Source organism: Chinchilla lanigera, unplaced genomic scaffold (genome assembly GCF_000276665.1).
Source record: "Chinchilla lanigera isolate Chin_1 unplaced genomic scaffold, ChiLan1.0 scaffold00017, whole genome shotgun sequence".
NCBI lineage: Eukaryota > Metazoa > Chordata > Mammalia > Rodentia > Chinchillidae > Chinchilla > Chinchilla lanigera.
The window spans coordinates 14,649,737-14,673,146 of NW_004955418.1; positions in this window are offsets into that span (position 1 = coordinate 14,649,737).

Below are 23,410 nucleotides of genomic sequence, written 5' to 3' on the forward strand. Positions count from 1 at the left end.
TTTGGGGATCACATAGATTCAAACCTTAGCATTCCATCTCTGCTCTCCTTCCAAAAATCACCTTCCTCACAAAATACACTTATTCCATCCCAACATTCTTTAAAGTCTTAATTTATTCTAGTATCAACCTTAAAATCTGTACTGGTCAGCTTTTTATTGTTGGGACAAAATACCAGACATATACTTGTTAAAGGAGGAAATGGTTTATTTTGGCTTACAGTTCCTTATGTTTCAGTCCATGGTTAGCTGACTCAAAGGCAGAAACATTATGGCAGAAGGAAATGGGAGAGGAATGCTGCTCTTCTCATGATATCTTGAAAGTAGAGAATAGGGGAAGAGCCCAAGAGGAAGGGGCCAAGAAATAGAGGTCTGTAAGGCACAAGCCCATGGTCAATATAAGAAAAATACATATGTAGGGATTTTAACTGATGCAAAGTGGACTCCATGTCCCTAGTCAGGTCAGTTAAAGAACCTTGGATAGCTGTATAACACTTTTTATCTTGTTTTTTTTTTTTTAAATTGGTAGATAATAGGCTTTTCAGCACTTCGGGGGAAAAGAATGCTAATACAGAACATAGAGCCAAATGGAAAAGAAGGAAGGAAGGAAGGAAGGGAGGAAGGGAGGAAAGAAGGAAGGATGGAAAGAAAGGAGGAAGAGAGGGTGAGAAGAAAGAAGGAAAGAAGAGAGGGAAGGAGGGAGAGAGGAAGAGGAGGAAGTGTAGATGACATCCTTTAAATATCTGGCACTAGATGATTAAAAGCGAAATTTACTCCTTCAGTTTAACCAACACACAACTAAGAATTCTATTTTATTCACCAGTTTTTCCACCAAGTGGATGGCAGACTACTTTGGAGTCAGGTAATTTTGAAGTCCTGGTGAGACAGAATTAGGGACAATGGACTTCTATCAGGAGTGACCAGTGAAGGAGGGGCAGGAGGATTAAATTTGTCAATGAAAGAGTAAAAGAAGCAGAGCAGAGTTGCCAGTCCAGAAAGATGAGCGGTATGATTTCTTTTGTGACAAAAAAATCACTGCATAGTCATAAAGTCACAGTTGTATCCAGATCAGGGATTCTTCCAAGTAGTAGAAAATAACCCTATTTATTATTCATGGGATTAGCAGTAAAGTGTAAAAACGAGGAGGAAAAAGACATGATTATTGAGCTATGGTTCTTTTTAGGTAGGGTTGGATTGTTCCAAAAGCATAGCTTGAAATCAAATACATAGTTGCAGATAAAAAAGCTCTTGCTCTAGTGAAAACATAGATGTAGGGTGAAAGAACAGACAAGCAGTTAACAGTGAAGCTGAGGAAGGAACAGGCTGGAGAGTTGGGAAGGAGAAATACCAGTGTATTTAACATGTGCAACATATTCATTTAGCCCAGAGATTTGTAACCAGTAATATCTACAGGGTACCACAGAAAAATTTAATTTCATTTAAAATGGGAAAAGTAAACCCCACCTTGGTACTATGATAGACTGACTGTTAGCACTGTGATCATTTACAAAACCCTTTTCTCTGTTATCCTCTATTAGAAAGGCTGAAAGATTGGGGGGTTCACCTTCTCAGAGTCTCTTGTACTTAGATTCACTGCTAGCTAATGGGACTGAAAAAAAACCCCTCTCTACACAGTGTATAAAGAAAAATATCTTAAAAGAAAAAAAATTCCACTTCATTTGCTTAGGAAAATATTTGAATAATTCCAAACACTCAATAAATGATAAGAAACAGTAACAAGAATTTTGTTATTGAGAAGGTCACTATACTTGGACAAATTCTTGACTGCTAATATTCCTTTCCACTCCCTGCTTATTCCATGTATTCAACAAATATCGACTGGCATGAAAACCAATGTGATCAGATAAACCTTCTTAGTAATAGCTAGAAACTGCAGAAAGTGTCAATGGTAGCAGATCTCACTGCAGGAAGCCGAGAGACTGGCAAATCCTTCTTGGGGATAGGAAAGTCACAGCAAGGACTACAGTTATTAATGTCATGAGATTTTTAGACAGAAGTGACCCCTGAGGACTGAATTATAGGACAGTGTAGAGACTTTACAAACTGTTTTGTTTGGAATTTATGTGGATATTAATGATACAATCTCATTGATTTTCATCTTTTCAAACTCTATATGGTAAGCAGGCTTGGTTAGTAACATTGGTATAGTGGGGTGATTTATCGGTGGAATATATCATCCAACTTTAATCTGTTATACCTGAAATTCCTTAAAAGAGTCTCACATGGTTAGGTGCTGACTACATTACTGCATCTCTTTCCAACTTGTTCTCCCCTTAGACAATCCTCTCTTTTCCTATCTTCTTTCTATTTGCTAAGCACTTACTTGTTTCACGTTATTTCAACTCTCAAAAGTGCTTTTGGTGCACACTATCTACTTAAAGAACTATGTCCCCATCATCAGTATAACATACAAAATTTTCCACAATTAAAAATAAGACATCTTATTTTACTTTGCCTTTATAGATGCTTTCCGCCTCACTCATTTTCTCTTGGAAATATGCAGGACAAGACACTTTCATCATGTTATTTGGAACCTCCTTCCCAATGTTTAATTCCCAGTTGTCTGTTAATGAATATCCCTAGTGCAGATCAAGTTCCTTCTCTATTATTGAACTGTTGGCCTCCAATTTTTTTCTCCTTTGAACTATTGCGGTTTTCTGCATAATATTTTTTGCCTATATATAATTTTTTTTTTTTTGTCTTTTTGAGACAGGGTTTCACTATGCAGTACAGGCTGGCTTGAACTCACTTTGTAGTCCAGACTGGCCTCAAACTTGCAGCAATCCTCCTGCCTCAGCCTCTTGAGTGCTGGGATTACAGGTGTGTACCACCACACCTGGCTGTTGCTTATAGACCTATAGTCTTATCTAAGGAAATAATGGATATAGACTTCTTAGCATAGTACAACAAAAGAATAAAGAAAAGGAACTCTCTTAACATTATTTGGATGTATGCATGTGTGTGTATTGTGTGTTTGATCTCTTTAGAAAGGATATGAACGTTTTGAAGATGTTTTGTCTATCTTATCCTTCTTGCATGACCCATGGTTCATATCACTGCAGCACAAACTCTGAGTAAATAACAAATTAGTTCATAAGAACAGCAGTTTTCCCAGCGGAGTTCAGGGAACACTACAAGTCCCTCCAGCAATACTTTCAGGGGATCCGAATGCTCAAAATTATTCTCATAATAATACTAAGATATTATTTTTCCTTTTTGTACTCATCAAAAGTATACTGTGGAATTTTTTAAAGGTTACATAATGATGTTGTAGCTGGTTACATGCATAAACAGATATAAGAATCCAAATGTCTTTTTTCTATGAGATAAATGCTTAAGCAATTGGTAAAAATATGCATGAACTTTCTTGGTTTTGAGTTATTTCCCATAAAATATGCTATTAATAGTGACCCATAATGGGTTTATTATGGTTATTTGTAAATGTATATATATATGTGCATAATTTTTATTTTTTAAATTTTAATTTAGATAATAGTTTATACTGATAGAAATACACTATATCAACTAAAGCTCTCTGAGCAACTTCTTGAAGATAAAAAATATGTAATATAACAACCACTGTTAATTCCTATCACTTTGTTCTGAAATCCTGTATCATTCTTATTGTTTTTGGTTTGCTTTGTTTTTGTCTATGTTGTTGGTATTTGCTATGGTTCTTTTTAAAAATTCTCTTTAAAATAAAAGAAATAGAGACTCTGGTAATTTCTGAGAATATATAGGGATCCTGAGTCTAAAACGTGAAAATTTGCCCATCACCCAGAGCTTATGCTTTGCTGAGAAAAGTTAATTTAGGAAAATGAGCACACAGGATGAGGGTGTGTGAAAACAGCGTTGGAGACAACACAGGCTCTTGTACCACAGTGGAGTGGCTTTGGACAGAAATCCACCAGATTTTCTGGGAGTGAGAACCTTATGTGAAAGTCAAAATGTCTTACCTTTGGGGATATTAAGTTTGGATATTTACAAAATGCTGTTTTCCTTAACAGAAATGCCTTCTGGTTGCTAAATTACATGTGTTTTTTTTGTTTTTAGCTATTTCTATTAATTAGAAACTCACATGAACATGTTTTTGTGCGAGTACCATGCTATTTTGACTATTTGTTTAAAGTTTGAAGTTCTTGATCCTCCTCTTTAATTGATTCTTACTGATGGCTGTAGCATTTTCCGTTCTTGCATTTACATGCTTTTTACTCTACCTTGCAAGTTCAAAATGTAAAACACAGCACTATTTCCAAACACGAACACTAAAAGTACCTAACATTCATCGAGTGTATGATACGAGCCTAGCATTTCCTAGGTTCTCCTCATGCATTAATTCATTTAACCATCTATAAACTTTATGACACTATTATTGTTCTTATTTCACAGATAAGAAAACCAAAGTATGTAGACACTCAGTAAATAACTACAGCTACTCAGCTAATGAATGTGGTTATGATTCATACCCAGGCCGTGTGGCTCTGGAGCAAGCTAGCTGAGAAGGGTACCTTTCAGATTTCACAAATATTTATCTTCTCCTCCCAGAGAAACAAAACAAAGCAAAATGTACGACTGAATATATGATTGACTTAATTAGATAATTTTGATTATAGCCCTTTGAAATTTATACCATCAGAAATCATTTAATTTATAGTGATATCAAAATATGATAGATTTAGAACTAGGGTATCAATGCTCACAGGCATACATATTTTGCTGATTCAAGCCTTAGAGTTGTCTTTTATATTTTAAGGACATTTTACAAGCTAAAGTAGTATAAAATCTGGAATCTCACCTCTGGAGTTGTCATAATTATTTTCAACTCTCCAAATCGTGTATTAGGATGTTAAATGTACGCAGCTGTGAATTCATATTTGCGTGATGCCGATATAATTAGTTTTTTACAAAGTGATTGCTCAGGGAGGTGAGAAGACTGAGAAACGCTGGGGTCAGACCTGACTGCATGTCTAACTGTGAAAATGATCGGTAAGGGTCTACAGAGGGTGAGGAGAATCTCCGCTTTTCTGACAACGCTGTATAGGTAAATCTAGCTGTGTCACTGCCTGGATTTTGTACATTCACTGGTGTAGTCCTTTCACCATCCTGGAAATAAACAAGGGGTGGAGTTCTTGAGTCCTTAGTCATTTGACTAATCAGCTCCACAATTAATTTGGAAGACCGGACATCAGAATCTTCAGTATCTACCCTGTTCTTTTCACAAGTTTCATTAGATGCATAGACTGTTGCACTGAACTGTGAGTTACTGTTTAGCTCCTCAGGAATCTCATGATGAATGCCATGGAGTAACTAGATGGGCTCCATCATCTTGGCTTTACCCCGTGACACTCTCAGGGTTGCAGGTCTTCAGAAAGCAGGTTGAAGAGTTGTGGGCAGAATCAAGACCTAGGCTCACAGCTTTGGAAAGGAAGAGAGGTGCAGCTGGGTCCTTGTTCACCTCCTCCTTGTTTTCTGTGTCCAGATTTCATTTGAGTAAAATCAGAGCTCTTATTGTGTTGTTTCACATCTTTCCATTTTCAGTCCCGGTCTTTTGAGGTTAAAAGAATTTCAAAGGATAATGTGTAAGATGGGAGAAAGCAGATAGATAAAACCCAGAAGAGAAAGCAGCCCAATATGATGATAAAACTCAGACAGTAACACACAGAGACAGGAATCACCTCTAATGCAATTTCTGGTTAGAGCCAGCACTTAGGGTAGTCAGGGAGCTTCTCAACTCCAGGCAGGGGCTCCAGTTTCAAGACTCAGGTTTCCAGGACAAAAAGAGAGAGAAATTGTAGCTCAAATGCACGTAGTATGTGGGTGGCTATCCGGCCTGCATGTCTGAAAAATTTTCTGCTTATAGTTTTGACAAGAATATCATTTCTCTATTCTACCAACCAGTGCTAAATTCTACCCATTCCTAATTTGTTACATTTCTATTGCTAACCAATTTAAAAGAACTTTGCAGTCTTGATGAGTTAAAGGAATTTTTAATTTTAAAAAGAGACTATCTCATGTAATTTGGAAAATATATTCTTTGGTTTGTGTAAGAAATGAATATTTCGAGAATGGGTCATCTTTTTAAAATAAGGGTGCACAAATGGTAACTACTTTATGAATCACATGTCTTCAATTTTGGAGATTTAGAAAACATATGTCGCTTAATTTTTCCTTGGAAACAACACTATTGGACAGTTTGTAAAAATTAATGAATCCATAGCCTTCTACAGATTTTACTTGACATGGTCAGCAGCATCACTGTTTCACTACGGTTTAGTCTTGGAGAAAATTAATTCAATTAATAACCATAAACATAAATATGAAAAGTTATGCTTCTATGTTGAGAAGTGTCACTTCTAATTAAGAACATGACAGCATTATTAATATCATGATTAGCAGGATTTCTAATGAATCTGCTAGTAGTTCCAGACAGAAGATTTACTTCTACTTCCAGAACAAGTTTGTAAGTTTCTAATTTCAAACATTTGCTTTCCCATGTTTAAAATATTCCTGAAGTTTTCAGCAAAAGGCAAGAATTACATTGAGCTTTTCATTGTCTAAACCTTTTGTTATTCTCTGTTTTCAAATTCAAGCAACAACTCTAACTGCATTAATGACTCATTCTACATTTTTTTCTAAGCCAGCCTATCAATTTGAGGTCCTCTTTTGTGACACTCAACATTTTTATTATGACTTTCATGTTATGGAGAAAGATGATTATATCTGAACATATTTAAAAATGCCCTTGAATTCTTGTCTGCCAAATGCAGCTGCTGTGCCTTTAAATTATTCTTTACAAACACATTTTATTGAAAATATCTTCTCTAAAAGCAGCATGAAAATTAACCTGTATAAAGTAAAAAGCAAATTTCTCAATAAAAATTTTGCTTTTAACATGTATTGTTCATTCTTATTAAAGTGATACTGTTTCCTCTTACAAATTTGTCATTTGTTATTGTCAAGAGCTTACAATATTCACCTGAAACTGTAAACAGCTTCCTAAAAGTGGCTGGAGAGCTAGACAGAGTTGACACTGAGCAAGAAGAGCTTGAAATCTCCTGTTCTGGAAATGAGCTGAGGCCCAGGAGCACCTTGTTTAGAAATCAAGCCTGGCTGAAGGAGCAGTGGAGGCATGAATCTTGAAAGAGAGAAAAGCTGAGCAGCAGACTGGCATTTTGAATGCCTAGCTGGGAATAACAGGCCCCAGGCCCTTGGATGTGACAGGTATAGCCCCCAGTTGAGAACAGAGATTAGGCCCTAGTACAGAGCCTCACAGCCTGTACAGACAGTGGGGTCAGTCAAGGTCTTCACGTAGTCCCCACCAACTTATGCCACTATGTACCCAGAGCAACTGTGAGGTTACTCAGGCCACTTGAGGACCACCACAGAGCTGCACGGTGCTTCTAATGCTATCACTTAGCCCTCACGTCCATGGTGGCTCTTCTTGTCCTTCGTTAATATCTTACTTCTTAGATTGGCTCCCACAAGGCATACAATTTGAAGTAGATCTCATTTATTTTTCGTCATAGAAATGTTCTTATCTCCCATTAGACTTATTCTTTTACCATCATTAAAACATTTTACATATTAGATGCCATCTGGACAGGTTCTTTTTTTTTACCATAGTGTGGTCCATGTCCAGTGTAGTGTATGACACATAAATATCTCTAAATAAAGATTGCATATAATAAATACAAGTCCTAAATGAACACATTTGCTATCTTAATAACTGGCTTGGGAGTCAAGTAGAACATATTTAGCCAGGGGAGGAACTAGGATTTCCAGGATGTCAGTGACCACCAGGAAAGGACAAAGATAGTTGCTGCACATGCAAGGAGAAATTCTATTTGGTTGATAAGGAACTACTTTTCTTCTTTTAAGAAGGAAATAAGGCAGGAGGTAAGACTGTCAAGGAGGAAGCCGTCTTGGACTGAGGTAGGAAAAGACAAGAGCTTCATGGTGGAATAAGTGTTGAGCTGGTACTGTCAGATTGGGTTGACATCTGAGCAGCAAAGTCTACAACAGAAGGAAATAAATGATAAAGAGTTCATCAGGCTTCCTTCTCATGGGATTCAGGGACCACCACTTCTAGGACTCTAAAGATTTATTGAAACACCTATTTTACTTGTTGCTTGTCTTTATTTTCTACTTTTTTTTCTTTGCATTTTTGAGAAATATCTTCAAAAATGTGAAGTGAATTGTGGCTTGCTTTAACGAAGGCCAATGAAAAGTTTGAGAAATAGGTTCTCACTCGAAAGAGGATGTCAGTGAGGGTTGTGGGAAGCCCGGATGAAGGGTGATGGCTGCCCTGGTTGGCCCTACATGAGGTTGAAAATGTGACCTGACCTGGACTACATCCAGAAGGATTGTCCACAGCCCAAACCTGAAATGTAAACTCATAAAGAACTCATTTATCACAATGTTATTTCCTTAAAAATGGGTCCAGTTGATTAAATGCTGGTTGGAAAAGATAAGGGCCAGAAAGAATATTCTGTGAAGCTGGAGCATTTTCATTTGACTGTGCATGTGGTATATTTTCATCCTTTCTAGGTCTGTGTCACTGAGAATTCAGTCTTGAGATAATAAAAAACAATTTCCTGATAGCTATATTAAAGTCTGTAATCTTATTTCCTTTCCATAAATGATTTATTTCCAACTCACTTTCAATAATTTAAAAGAGTCTGATGTTTGATGACACATTTTTAGAGTCTGTGGAAGAAAATTTTACATTTTTTCACAATATTACATCGGCTATTTTATATATCTGACTAACCTGCTTTCTAAATCCATGCAGTGCACCCTCTTATCTCAAGCAGTTTGCCAAAGCCCATCACATCCTATAGCTTTTTTGTCTCAAGGTTCACTCACTCATTTGCTGACAAAGACTCAAGTGGATTCTGTTCAATCTCTGGCTGCCCAAGTATCAGCCCAATGCCTGATTTTCTAGAGGTGTGGAAGTTAAGCTGCTGCCACTGCTAAATTCTACTATTTCACTGGACTTTGTAGTTGCAGAGACCACTTGGATGTTCCTTATTTTTCATTCCTTTGAGTCTATTGTGAAGGGCTAAGTATGTCCAGAAAATATGATAAGGTTTACCTGTACATCGTTTTACTTGGAGAAGGGATGGTCCATTCCACCTTGATGCTGTATTGAAACACCGATGTGACATAAGTCAAGTAACCGTATTCAGCTGAAAGGCTTTCAGCAATTTAGGCCATTGGAGGAACCAGACTATCTATTGCACTCAGTATTTAGAGGCACTCTTTGCACATTTCTGAGTCATCAATAATAATTGTTCCCTGGGGTACGAAAGCAATTTCTTTGTCTTGATACACCGAGAGAGTCACCTACTATTTTAGAATTTCAAATGTTCTTTTAAAATGTTTGTGAGTGCACCACTTTTGAATGTTACACATTATAGACCATGTTATTTCAAAAGGAGCACATGACATTTTCCCTTCTCTTTTATGTGCACAATGTGCACTTAGGAAAAACTTACACATTTAGAAAAGTAGAATGCAAAGTGCCATAGTGATCGGTAGAAGGATCCAAAGCGGAAGGAAATGACTGTATGTGCAGTTTTCAGAATTCAAAGTCTCAGTCAAACAGGCTCTGCCTTCTTCACTTCCCAGGGACAGGGATCCTCCCAGCCGTGCTGTAATGGCCGTGGTAATGGGGACTGCGAGATCAGTGCCTTGCAGTTTGTGAATTGCCAGAATCACACTAGGTCAGCAAGGCTCACAAGTGTCATTTCAGCAAATAATACATTTTGAGAAAATATATTTTTACTTACACAATCCCTATAATTTGATAATTTAAAAACATTAAAACCAGAATACTGGAGCTAAAGGAACTAAAAAATCATTTAGTTCTATTCCCACATTTCAAAGATTAAAAAAAAGTGGGCATTCAGATTAAATGACTAACTTCAAGTTCCTTAGTCAGTTTGGCCCAGATTGAAGACTTAATACAAAGTGTTTGAATATTTGTTATAGAAGAAGGAAGTTACTCTTCAAAGAATTCTTGATATATCATGATGTCTTTCCCATGTCTACAATGGAAAGATTGGGAGAGGTGGGCGCAGCCAGGACTTTGAGTTGAGTATGAAGAAGAAATGCCAGAAATGAATGGGATTAATAACAAGAGCCACTCTGACGCTGAGGAGAGGCGCATTTTGTTCTTTGTTTTTCTTTCTATTCCCTCCCTCCCTTCTTTCCTTCTTTCCTTCCATCCTTCTTTTTTCTTCTCTCCCTCCCTCCTTCCCTTCCTCCCTCCCTCCCTTTCTTCCTTCCTTCTTTCCTACTTCATTCTTTTCTTCCATCCTACCTTCCTTGCTTGGGCTAGGGATCAAACTCAGGGTTTTGCACATGCTAGGCAAGCCCTCTACTACTAAGTTGTAACTTCAGCCCATAGCACTGCTTTTTTTTTTTTCCCAGAATCTATTTACATGTTTATTGGCACAGGTTCCTCTTGCTTTCTCGTACATCATAGGGAATTAATGCAGATAACTGCTGAAGAGAAAAGACTGCTTATGGCTCAATGTCACTTCTCTGTAAAATAAAGTAAAATAAAATTTGCTACACAAGACTATGTGTGTAATCTCTACATTTGTAATTGCCTGTTAGAAACTTCCAAATAAGCGGCTGTGTCTTTGGATTTTGCTGTTGGTAATGTATTGGTAAAATATTTTCAGATGTATTGAGTATTAATAGAAAAAATATTCACATCTAGGTACCAGCATAATTGGTATCATTTGGGATTCTAATTTTCTTAATCAGAGATATTTTCCCTCATGTGGTATAATAATATATTCTTCAATCTGTCATTTCAAAGTTTCCAACACAATACCAACTGATGTAATTCAAGTGGAGTATACCTGAAACACTCACTGATACCCCAGATTGATTAGTTTGACCTAAGTATACAAAACACCTCCTTTCAGCCCCAAATGCCATCTGTATCCAAGGTAGGAAAGAATACAGATAATGGAAACTGTGATCTGGTGCTTAGAAATTGCTTTCTAAAGAAAACAAATTCTTTTTAGAGCCTGAAGTGGCAGCAGAAAATTTCATTTTTTGAAGATACAGTCTGTCCATGATGGCACTAAATATGAGAAACAATGCTTCTGATATGGAAAAAAATGGTTTATTCTAGCTACCACTGAATACTTTTTTTAGACCAAGTATGAAAAACATTTCATGCATACAGACAGCCCTGAAGATCTCGATATAAAATAGCTCTGTGGAGCTGAATGAGTTAAAATGTCTCAGATTGAGTGACTTAAAGAAATGCTTATGAGAAAGATATGGGAAGGTTGTGGATTTCAAATAATTAACATATTTCTTCCTCTCGCTTTTTTCTTTTTCCCTTATTTGTTTTCTTCCCACATTTCTTCAAGATGAATCTTCTCTTTTGCTCTGCCTCTTTCTTTTCTCTGATCCTGTGTTTGGAAGGCAGTGCTCAGACTGACACAGTTTCCTCATCTCGTCCCTGTTTTTACAGTTTCACGGGTTTTTTATTTCCAAGTGAAGAAGACTCATCAGAAACACTATTCCGTTCGAATATGAGAATTTAAAATATATTAAATTCTGTCCTTTTTTTTCTTTTTGTGTATGTGTGGTGTTGGGGATTAAACTCAGGGCCTTCCACACTGTATGCACATATTCTACTATTCAGCTACACTCCTACCTTATTTTATTTTTAAAATTAGATGTATAAGAGTGTGTGTACAAATAGCAGGTATGAAGATCTTCTTAAAGGGTACAATTCATTGAATTTTAATAAATGTATGTAGTTCTGTAATGTATATCATAACCAAAATATAGCACACTTTTATCACTCTGGTAAGTTTCCTTGTGTCTATTTGCAATCAGTTCTCTCTCAGCTCTTAGGTAACACTTATTTGTTTTCTATTCCTATGACTATATCTTTTACAAAATGCCATGAATTCAATCAATATAAAACTTGCTCTCAAAAGACACCTTTAGCAACACAGAAAGATAAGCAACAGACTGAAGGAAGATGCCTGCAAAGTATATTTAATGGAAGATTTCTATCTGATGAGATCGGGCGCGTTCAGGGTGGTGTGGCTGTAGACGAAAGATTTAAATCTAAAGTATAGAAAAACTCTTAAAATTCATGAGGAAAAACACTCAAATAAAAATTTTTAAAACATCTGAATAAATACTTCATAAAACAACATGGACGAATGGTCCAAAAGCACATGGGGAGGTGCTTAGCATTGTTAGTTCAGAGGGAAATTTCAATTTTAACAAATATGATACAGCAGACATTCTGCATCCACAGATTTCATATCTGTGCATTCAACCAGTTATGGATGGAAACAATTCAGACACAGTAGCACTTGTACTGAATACGTACAGACATCTTTCTTGCCGTTTTTCCTTAAATAATACAGCATAACAACCATTTCCACAGCATTTTGCATGGACTCAGCTTGACATGACTGCAACTTTCTGAGTCAGAATTTCTATGATTGCCCAAGAGCAAACCTGGTTGATTTTTCCTGCATACTAAAAATAGTTTCCCAGAATATCATAAACAGAAAAAATCTTTGCAAAGTATGTGGAGCGTCAGAACCAGACCCTGGCACCAGGAAAACCTGGACTCTGGTATTAGCTTAAATTACATTCTGTCTTGGATGAAATAACTTCTTTTTTTTTTTTTTTTTTTGGGTTTTTCTCCAGTACCGGGAACCGAACTCATGACCTTGCGCTTGCCAGGCAGGCGCTTTGCCACTGAGCTAAATCCCCAGCCCCAAGGATGAAATAACTTCTGTCTTGTTCAGTAAACATACCCTTACTTTTGACTCAAATCATAAGAATCCACTTGACTTTGCTGCCATCAGTGAATATTCTTCTATCAGGAAGTCCCCTGATACATTGTACTCTGTGATCCTGGATCTGTTTTCCTGTCTTTGCTTTGGTGTTCGGAAACCTTGGGAACAGACTCATAAACTGGGTCTGGATTTTCTGAACACACAGTGGGATAAGTGATCCAGAGCTGGTTTAAAGTATATGGGAAGATGTGTGTAATTTATGTGCAATGTCATACCACTTTATAAAGCAACTTGAACATCCTCAGACTTTGGCATCTACATGTACGCAGGGGTGAGGTTCTGGAGCCAGTCCTCTCATACTGAGGCTGAACTGTACTCCTGAGCACCCACTAGAGTGACTAAAATAAAAAGACTAATAGTGGAAAGTGTTGATGGGGATATGGACCAACCTGAATTCACACATTGCCAGTGGGAATACAAGCAACACAATAAGTCACTCTTTTTGACCTGCTCGCTTATTGTAGGTGTGTCTGGCTTCCGTCTCATTAAAAATCAAGTGTGTGGCCACATCTGCATTAGAAATGAAAATCTTTTAAAAATATGTCTAGAGTCAGTCATAGGAAAAGAGGCTTACTGAGAACTGAAAAACTGATCATGATCTGGGATATTTCTCTAACTTTCTCAATGGTAAGTATCAATCATATCTCTCCAAAGCAAATTTCACTAAGTTTGTGAAAATGGCTTTTTCCCCATGAGGAGAAGACTTCATGTTTGGAACATGACTGTGAGAATCTCAAAAACTCAAGCAAATTTGTTTACACTTTAGTTCCAAGTATTTTGGGATGTAGATTAATAATTGGATAGCTCAGTAGTATTGAATAAAGTGTCACCAGTTCCCCTTGTTTTCACAGTGACTTCAAGAGATCAGGGAAGTAAGTCACTCCCTTGTCCACTCCCCTTTCTCCCTATATTTCTTCCTATTTGAAGTTCTATAGAAACACACATTTAGAACCACAAGAGCAAACACAAAGATTGGAAATTGGAAAGATAGTTCTCATTTTGCACTTGGAATCATTTTCCAATCCTTGCCACAGATTCTTGTTCTTGTATCTTTGATTTCTCCTTGGAATATTTAAAAAATTTTCTTTAATGAAATATCAATGAAATTTTATACTCATAATTAAGTGCATTCATAATGTTAAAAGTTTTGCTTATAATTAGATTTAGTAAATAACTCTCTAAATCATAAAAAGAGGGACATCTGGGAAATTGTCCCAAACTAAGGAGACATATGGGGCAAATGCCATGTTCATAAAGGTTGCCGGTATTTGTTACTAATTCTGACAGAAGTACCATAGTAACACAAAATACTGACATTGGGAAACTTAAGTTGGGGATATAAGAATAATCTGTATATTTGCAAATTTTACATATGATAAAATTATTCTAAGAACTTAAAAAGTTTGCATAAAGATCAAATTGGTAAAGGTTTTACTATCTTATTATAATTTCCCTTAAAATTAGGGAAAACATGAAATGGTATCAGAAATAGACAAAGTAAAAATGGTAATCCTACTCTGGAAAGAAATATGGACAGCAACTTGGAGAAACACCTTTTACATCTTATTTTTTATTTTGTTGCTTTTCCACATCAGACAAGGCATTGATAGGTAGGTGAAGGGCTAGGATAAATTATAATAGGAGAAAGGAAATTTTTTTTTTTTTTGTCTTTTTGAGAGAGTCTCACTTTGCAGTTCAGATTGGCCTTGATCTCACTTTTCAGTCCAGGTTGGTCTTGAACTTGCAATGATCCTCCTGCCTCAGCCTCCAGAGTGCTGGGATTATAGGCATGCGCTACCATGCCTGGCCCCAGGAAATCATTTTAAACAAAAAGTTGCTGTTTAACTTGAAACCATTTCAGATTCTCAAGATCTAATAAACTGATGTAGCTCATTGATTTTGCTTAATGCAACATAAATAAAATATTTTCATCCAAGGTACTTATGTCTCACTGAAGGAGCACTGGATTTCCAAATTTTAGGTAGCGTTACAGCTCTTATTTTCATGAAATTAGATAAACTTCTCAAAGATATGCAAATATAATGACTGTATTCCCCGAATTCCTTTTTAAAAAGACGTTTAACTTTTCTTAGGAGACAGAATTAGAATTTCATTGCCAGCAGATTTTGTGGGTGAGAACTGTACTGGGTATTTAACACAGAGTTTCCTCCTGGTCTAGTAACATCCTCATACCAGAAAATAACTTTTATGAGCTTTAGACTTATGGGGAATTTCCCAAGTAATATTAAGTTCTGTGAAGGAAGGCAGAATGAAATAATACACCATTGCCCTGAAAATCACCATGGATTTTGCTTCCCTGTTGTAACATGGCAACTCTTGTCATCTCAGTAAACATTGTTTACTGCTATCGCTCTGAACATGCATTTTTAATATATCTTTTGGGATGATTAAGAACTCAAGTAAAATTGAAGTCTTTTTGGGAAGTGTGATTCATGACACTCACTCCTTGGGAATCATGGGAGCAGATGTTCTCAATACCACCCACTTTGGCTGTGTCAACCCTAAAGAGAAGCAGAGAACTGAGACAGCCTTCCAAATTGAGGTGATCACAAAAAACTGGCGTCTCAATTGTTTTGATATCACATGGGGCCTCCCATCTTTCAAATATTCCTTTTGGCAAGTCTAGTACTTTTAGGGAATTTTCGTAGAGAAAAGGCAGGGACATCGGCAAATGCATGGCCGTAACCATGGTTCTGAGATTTAACTTGAAACAGGTTGAAGAGTTAATTAAAAACTTTGCTAATAGAGTTTCTCATTTAAGTTAATCAGCTACATTAGAACTTCACCAGGAGTGGAGAAGAAAAAGGCAAAAAAAAAAGTGAAGAAAGTATTGACTCTTAGGTTGGAACATCTCATTTAATAAACAGGGCGCAATAGATCCTATCTCCTAGAATATTCCTGGGGGGCTTTATCTGTCTCCAGGATTATTAATAACTATCTCCCTTACCCTGCTTACTTCCCTAATGCTTCTTGTTTTAACACAAATGACCATTTCATTGAAAGCACATTGAGTCCAGCACCAATTTAAATTGTTCTCTCAATACGATTGTGTGAAGTATAGAAAAACAAAGGAGATCTGGACAATTAATGTATGTGACCATACATAAAAGGATATCATTAACCAAAAGTCAAAACATTATCCTGTATCTGTATTTATATCAAATTATCTGTATGTAATTTTTTTTCTTTTTTATAAAAACATAACTCTTGAGAGTTTGATAAAAATATACTTCTCTAACAGAACAATAAGTAAGGCAAGGAATAAGGCAGATGAGAAATTTAAGTATTACTTGTATTATCAATAAAGGTAAGTCGTATGATTTAGTTTAGTGTGAAAAGCAAGTGAATTTCCTAATACTAGAGACCAGGACCTGGCAGCTTTAATCATTCACAGATTCTAGACTAGGGTAGGATTCTATGATAAGCCTGACCCTGAAGGTACAATCAGTGCTATTACAGAGAATTTCTACTACCTCTGGAAAACAAGTAAGGTGGAGGAACAATGGAGAGATGGAGATAGAGGTAACAGAGATCAGAGATCTGAGCCAGATCAGGAACCAGAGATGGAGCAGAAAGGAATGTTTTCACAGTGATGCAGCCCTATTTTGTACCGCTCTACTTGGAAGGTCTGGTGCAGGCAAGTTAGTGTCAGAATCAGAACAAAGTGCCCATCCTGTAAGTGCTAGGTAGGCTACTCATTCCCAAAGAGTGGAGGAGTTTGAGCCTAGTGTGTCTAGCTGATTGTTTTCAGCCTTACTAGTCAGTTAGATCTCAAACAGGTTATGGGGAATCACATAAAAGGAATCATCAAGATTGGAGTTTTCTACCTGCTTTAAACATAACTTCAACTATTACAGAGAAGAGAGAGAATATAGAAAGTATTAAGTGATGTATTTCTCATGATATCATAGAAAAGCAACATTTTTAGATATGAAGTTAAGGGCCAGCTAGACAGCTCAGTGGCACAAGTGCCTGCCTGGCAAGTGCAAGGTCCTGAGTTTGATTCCTGGTATCGAGAAATAAATAAATAAATAGATATGAAGTTAAGTTTCCAGAGAGTGTAGATGAATTTCCTAGCGTTATTCTGGAGGTCATGTCCGTACCTTAAAAACTGCTTTGTAAAATGCAGATTCAGTTTCCCTTTTGAACTTCTAATCTCCCTAAACTCACAGAAAAATTTAGCCTTTTGCCTGAGCCTTCTGTTCCATTTTGATGCAATTATAATGATGCTATCAACGGCTGACCTCATTTGAGCTGGTTGCCCGTGTTAGCACTGTCTTGGGCATGGACTGTTTCGTGTGTATGCTTGATGAGCAGTACTGTGCCTGCTGAAATTTTATTTTGCAGATTGATTGTCCACATCACTCACATCGCATTTTTGGAAGCAATTGCATTATCTGCCACAAATCATTTTGTCTGCAGGGTGTTCATTCTCAGTCAAAATTACAGTCTTCTTATCTATTTGTGGGGAAAGTGAAAACAGGGGTGCACTGATGAATTTCAAAGCTGAACACACTGATTCATTTCCAGGGAAGGGAAAGGTAAGAGGATGACATATTTCCCATCAGTGGACTAAAGCCTGGACAGTCAATAGTGCGTTCTGTTTTACATTTAGATTAAATGCTCTTTTCCCCAGCAGCTGCCTGGTGATTACCACAGAGGGGATTTCGATCAGGTGAGAGGGGTGATTGCATTTCCTTCTCATCTACTTGTTCTTCCCTTTGGCTTCTGAGATGTGCAGGGGACTGAAATGCAAGTGTTGATAGCCTCCCTGACTCAGCTCTTTGGGTGTTACTTTGCTTTGGATGGAATCGGGGCTTTGGGCATGAGCTGCCTCTCACTGGGGACTTCAGGGCAGGCTGTCTTTTCAGGGGTAAGGCCACACATGGGGGCATTTACTAAAGCAGCTCTATGGAAATTAAAACAGTGCTCTGGATGGGAGCTTAACACTATTTTAGCTCAAAATTCAATTTTTTTTTCAGTAGTCATTTAGTGCTGGCTCGTACCTGACTAAACACAGTGCTATCAAAGTTTACAATTTTTGCCAAGTGTCACATGCATCATTTCTTCTCTTAAACTCTTTTTTTATTAATTTATTGGTACACTTTAGATATACATACTGATCACGTTCATCATAGGGAATATTCTCTTTTTAATTGTTAATTGCTCATCTTATTTGTTTATTATTTATTGAATTGATAAAAACAGATCATTGGAATTTCCTGTGGTGGTCCCAGATTGTTTATCTGGTCACCTAGCAACCTGAATGTAACACATTTTGAATTCTATTGAGTAGCTTTGCTTATGGACTATATTATGTTACATGGTTTGTTCCAGAAACCAAGAGAGGAGAAAACATCAATAGAACAGGGAAGCATTCCATTGTCCCTCCCACAGAACTCCTAGGAACATCTGGCCTCATTAATCTCCAGTGCGTTGCTCGATGTGATAGACACATCCTGCGTTTTCATTCATCTCAAGCATGGTCCATTGAAAACTGCTGTTGCATAGCAATATGGGCAGATGCTTTTAGAGCACGTGTTTTTCAAAGTATTCAAAAGTAACAGCATTGTCCAGCAGCGTGAGAATGGAGCTCAACATGTTTTGCCTTATGGTCATTGGTGTGATTATGGCTCGGGTAGGAAACAGCTGAAGGATTAGTTCAACATTTTGGGTGGTCTCAGAATAATTTCTTACAGATTACCAGAGCAGAGTCAATGTTGACAACCACATAGTGAATTATGTTTGAGATTCCCTGATGTGGTTTCCGAGAGACCATGGCCCAGGGATGCCATACGGTGCAGACACATTAGGGAATGCTCTATTAGCAATGTTAGCAGCTAAACTACTTTAAAATTCAAAATACGCTCCACCTTATAAAAATTCTGAAGTCAAGCCATTGTCCTGTGAAGGCTGATAGAATTACTGACTTTCTGGGAATTTTATAGTAAAAAGTTAAAACTCTTAACGACAGACAAATACAGGTTTGAATTACTCTTGGAAAAAGCAGTAACCTCAGGTTACTGTAACTAAGGTTACAACTGTTCTTAGTAACCTTAGAACAGCGGTAACCTTAGGAAAAGTGATTAAACTTCACTAAACCTCAATGTTATCATACCTAAAATTGGGATAAAATTGTCCACCTTGAGATTATAAGGATTAAGTTAGGAAACAGAGGGCATACCTGAAATAGCAGAAGTATAATTTTATTATTTTTCCTCAACAAAAACATATAAGTGAAGTTTTACTACATAATCTGAGATGATTCTGTTGAAAGGCCATGATGAAGTTGCTCATTTCTTTGGGGATTCTAAGGGAAGTGGGAAGATGGAATCACAGTAACATCAGGATTGTAGTTTGGGGTGTTTTTTCAAGGGTAAATAATGTAATACAGGACACATATGTTATAAGATTATTTGTAATAGTCACCCTAAGAATCATATACAAGAGAGTACAGGAAATCTGTACACACACCAGAGACCAAAGAATCCAGCTGAGGTCTTGCACCCTGCAATAATGTCCTGTATGAGTCCAGCTGAAGACGTAGATCCCATAACTGTGCTTCCCATGAGTCCAGCTGGAGGCCTAGAGCCCACGACAGTGTCTCATGCAGGTGCGTATCACGGACCTGCACTGGGAAGGCCGAAAGGTCAGTGGTAGAAGCTAGAAAATCTGTGCCATCGGGATGAAGGATCTGTGCTAACAGGCTGAGGGATCTGCACTGGAGCCAAGAAGCGACACTCAAAGTAAGAACCAGAGCTCCCTGGAAAGGTACCACAACCATCCTCAGCAACAGTGAGATCCCAAGAGCCTCTGATGATCAGGACAGCTGAGCTCCCATCAGGAAAGCCAATGTGACAAGCATCTCCAGGAGACTGGCAGTGCACCATCTTCCCCTCTGGAGCCAGGAAGCGATGTTCAAAGTGAGGATGAGAGCTCCCCCAAAGTGAACTGAAGCCATTCTCAGCGACAGCAGGGTCCTGAGCTCCTTGGAGGATGAAAACAGCCAAGTTTATCAGGAAAGCCAGCATGATGAGCTCCTCTGAAAAAACCAACAGCTCCTCACAGGCTCCCAACAGTTTTTTCCAACAGGCTCCCAACAGTTTTTACCAGCTCCCAACAGCCTTCCTCCTTCTTCTCCTGTTCTGCTTTTATACTGCTGGCAACAATTCTCAGGCCAGCCTCCCGCACCCAGCACCATGCTGGTTAAGTTCAGCTGGGTATTACAAGTTGACCACTAGCTGTCAATCCACCACAATCAGCAAATGTTTTCATGGTGAAATTCTGTGTTGTAGCATAGATAGATGTGCTCTTGGCATGGATAAAGTTAGGTTAGGTCTTGAAATAGGAGGAATGTAGTTCAACAGACAACTTTAGCAAAGTACTATTTGCTCTGTCACGATTTCACCTCAATGATTTTTGCTGTTCAACAAATTGTTCCTCAGTTTGTGAGAGGATATTTCATCATCTCTAATCTGGACACTCTCATCCCTTCTAATCAAGACTCCACTGTCACAACAACACACTCATTCCTGTGATAATGGCATTAGATCACTTGTGAAGGTGGAGGTCTCGTGCCCTAATCTCCTCTTAAAGATCTCACTTCCTGGTACCACTATAGTGGCAGTGAAATTCTAACAGCAGTTTTGGAGAGAATATTCAAACCATATTGGGCAGGAGGTGGGTTTTGGGGTCATGGCTGGGATTAAACTCAGGTAGATCTTGTGCTAACTGTGAAGGTAAATTAGTCTTCCTCTTACAGGTTTTTTTAATTGGTAGGATTCAACTAATTTCTTCCTATTGATAGAGTCTATTTTGACTTTTTCCATTTTTGATATCTTTGCCATGCATTTTCTTTGCCTTTTAACATCAACACTCAAAATTTAACTTTTGATTTTACGTTAGTTGAGTAACTTTTATTTTGAAGACAAGATCTTCTTTCCTTCCATGTAGATTCCTAATGCTCTATTTTTCTGCTATACACTACTTGTTAAAGACCCTAATGTAGGACTTGTATATAAATGAGACTAGTGAATATTTATTGATTAGCTGATGTCTGAATGTAAATTATCCTGGTATCCCAAGAAAGTATGTGGATTTACCTCTGATACTGACCCTTATCTGGTTCTCCTTTCCTCCCCAGTCTTCTAAAGTCATGTGACTACTTCTGACCAGTCATCTGTGAGTAGGTGATGTGTCACCTTCAGACCCGGGCAGTGAAAAGCTCTTATCTGTGGGGAGATGATAAAGACACACAACAGAGAAGTGTGGACCACTAATTCACCACCTGGAGGATTGAGCCTATGATAGATATGTCCTGTGAGTGAGAAATAAACCATGTTGTGTGAAATTACCAAATTATTTAGTTTAGTTTAATATCAGGACATGATAGTGCTTCTCTTGAATAGCTCTGTCTGAGGCTGTGAGGCACCACCTGGACCCCCACATCTGGAAGGTTCACTCAGTGACTACCAGACTGCCATTTGGCCACAGCTGGTTACCCCTTTGGGAACTACACTCCCCAAAGGGAGTTTCCTGGCCCAGGTTACAGTGTCTCTGCAGGGAATCTGCATTAGGTGACTGGCAAATAAGGTGGCATAAAGACCAATGCCCCTGCCTCAGCAGGGAACGACTTTGAAGAGGGAACATCAAGAATCCTGTGACAGTGACATTTACATCCATCCTCTTCCCCTGATGAATTTTCATCTTTAATTCCTGTAGTGGATTGATAACTGGTGGTCAGCTTATAACTCCCAGCTGAACTGAATAATCGTGGTGCTGGGTGTGGGAAGTCTACCTGAGGATTGTTGCCAGCAGCATAAGGGGCAGAACTGGAGAAGGAGAAGGAGGCTGCTGCGAGTGGAGAAAGGCTGTTGGAGCTGGTGGAAGCTGTAAGGAGCTGTCGGTTCTGTTGAAGGAACTTGTCGTGCTGACTTTCCTGGTGAACCTGGCTGTTTTCATCCTTCGAGGAGCTCGGGAACTTGTTGGCACTGAGAATAGCTTCGGTTCACTTTGGGGGAGCTCTGGTCCTCACTTGCATATTGCTTCCTGGCTCTGGAGGGGAAGATGGTGCACTGCCAGTCTCCTGGAGAACCTTGTCATGTTGGCTTTCTTGATGGGAACTAGGCCATCTTGATCATTGGAGGAGCTCGGGACCTCACTGTTGCTGAATATGGCTGTGCTACCTTTTGGGGGAGCTCTGGTTCTTCTGAGAAGCACTTCCTGGCTCCAGGGCAGGTTCCTCAGCCTGCTAGCACAGATCCTTCATGTTGTTAGCACAGGCTTCTAGCTTCTACTGCTGACCTTTGGGCCTTCGCAGCACAGATCCATGAAACAAGCCTGCATGAGATATTGTTATGGACTCTAGGCCTCCAGTTGGATTCATGGGAGGCACTGTTATGAGCTCTAGGTCTTCAGCTGGACTCATGTGGGACATTTCCATGCTATCCAGGCCCTCAATTTGATTCCTTTGTCTTAGTGTATGGACAGATTTCCTGCACTCTTTTGTACATCATTATTTGGGTGACTATTATAAATAATCTCAAAAATATGTGTCCTGTATTGTATTGTTTCCCTTGCAAAAATATTCCCCAAACCATAACAATTCCCTTACAGATGGTGTTCCCAGAGGCTCTCCTCAAGTCTTTTGGAGGTGTGTCTCGGCCTCTGTCTCTTTCCCAGTGAACTGGACCAATGGGACTAAACAGAGTTGTTTCAAATTCCAATAATTAAAACCTACAGAGGAAAGGTAAGAAGTGTGCAGTGTGAGCCCTAAAAGTGTCATCTACCCACTACCTTAACAATATATAGACTTGGGTGCAGAAAAATTTCTTCTATAGCCATTCTGCAAATAACTTACTGAGACTCAGTTCCTTTATATGTGAAATAAAGATAGCAACATATGTGGTAAGGAGAGCAAAGGATTATTATGTACATCAAATGTGACAGTGTGTTAATCATATAATGCTTTCTAAATAGCTGTGATCCTACAGAATAAGAATATTCTCTTTTAATAAATACATTCCAGACTAAAGAAAAATAATAAAAACACACTTTTAACATTCTCTTAGATTTCATTTCACTTTGACCTATAGCCAGACTGTGTTTATAACAAGTTTACTTGTTTACTTATTTTTCTAGGGCTTCCCAGCAGATTAGAGCTATGTGAGGGTAGGAGACAGTTTAATATTTTTCTATATTTCACTGTATGTAGCATACTGCCTCCTACTGAGTAGGACATCAGTGCATATTGGATATGTCAGAACAGGGGACATATTTAAAACATTGTTACTTAAGAAAAACTTTGATTCATGTTTATGAAGAAAAGTGAGAGAAGTGACCTTAAGAAGGTTTGGTAAGTACTCCCTGTCCTATCTTCTGTTTTCACTTTGACTTGGAGAAGGCAGATTAATGCCTCCCCACCAAGGTAAGATCAAAATAATGTTTTCTTGAAACACGGTTAGAAATAATGCAAAAAAATGAATCCCTTTTAACTCCTGGTCTCGGGAGTGAAC